This window comes from Sinocyclocheilus grahami, unplaced genomic scaffold, assembly GCF_001515645.1.
Source record: "Sinocyclocheilus grahami isolate Dianchi unplaced genomic scaffold, SAMN03320097.WGS_v1.1 scaffold1358.1, whole genome shotgun sequence".
NCBI classification, from domain to species: domain Eukaryota; kingdom Metazoa; phylum Chordata; class Actinopteri; order Cypriniformes; family Cyprinidae; genus Sinocyclocheilus; species Sinocyclocheilus grahami.
Genome location: NW_015506537.1, coordinates 125,690 through 127,116, shown reverse-complemented (window position 1 = coordinate 127,116; position 1,427 = coordinate 125,690).

Sequence of the window (1,427 nt, the reverse complement as noted above, 5' to 3'; positions counted from 1 at the left end):
GCATTATACAGAGGCAAGAAGAAAAGAAAAAAATACCATCTAAACTTTTCTAAAGACAGTAAGTTCCCCTCTGACATGCATTCATATAAACTCCTACCCCTAAATGATTCGCGATTTGTTTAGCATCTCAACCGATTTGAATCGTCACATATTTGAATCGATTTTCAACTGGCTCGCAGTTAATTGTTACATCCCTAACAATGAATGATTAACAGTATTTGAAAAAGTATTACTACATATTTATCTTGTGTGTGATTATTAAGAGATTCACTACAAAAATAAATGAATAAGACGCAGAGAATATTATAAGCAGAGGTTATATTTATAATCTGGCATAAAAATAAATGTGGTTGGAACGTTGTTGCTGAATGCGCGCAACAACGTTGCTACAACCCTTTCGCGTCTTACAATTCAATGTTGCTACAACGTCGCGAGCACGTAAACAGCAATGTTGCCACAGTAATGGAATGTGGCAGCGACGTTGCCACAACGTAAATGTGCTTGTTGGGCCTGCCTTCCATATCATTACACTTAACACTGGAAATTAAAGGGGTCATATGATGCGATTTCAAGTTTTCCTTTCTCTTTGGAGTGTTACAAGCTGATTGTGCATAGATAAGATCCCTGAAGTTGCAAAGACTAAAGTCTCAAAACCAAAGAGATATTCTTTATCAAAGTTAAGACTCTGCCACGCCCCCCTAAAACGGCTTGTTCTAACACGCCCCCACATATCTACATCACTATGTGGAAATATTTGCATAATGCCGCCCAAATGTTCACGCAAAGAAAGAAGGCGTGGTTTCAGTAACCGCAGTTAGTGTTGAAGCAGCCATGTCAGGGAGACGCTGTGTGTTTCTAGACGAAAGCAAAAGCACTTTATTTGGCCTTCCGAAAGTAGATGCATTTAGGAATCTTTAAGATTACTTACAACAGAGCAGCAATGCATTTTATGGACGACCGTTTCGTGAACCTAGGAGAGGAGGTAATTCTGACTTTGCTATGACAATCTGGCGCTTCTGAATCAGCTACTGTTTTGTTATCAGTTTAAGTATTTGCTATTGACTGTTCAAATGCGGAGTTTTGCGTATCGTGTGTGTGTGTGTGTGTGTGTGTGAGAGAGAAAGAGAGAGGGTCACATCACAGTGGAGTCAGCTGTCTTAACCGGGGGATCAACATATTCTGTTACACCAAATACACAAAATAATGATCTTTAAAAAAAGCATCATATGACCCCTTTAAGTTCATGGCAAAAATGTGCATCCCCTTGAATGTTTGGCCTGATAATATCTACTCAATTTCACACAAGTTGAAATGGCTATGAAGGGTATGTATCGACTCCAAAACAGTCTTAAATGGGTACTATTACGCTCTTTTACAAAGTCTTGATTTTGTTTTGGGGGTGTACTAGAACAGGCTCTCATACTAGG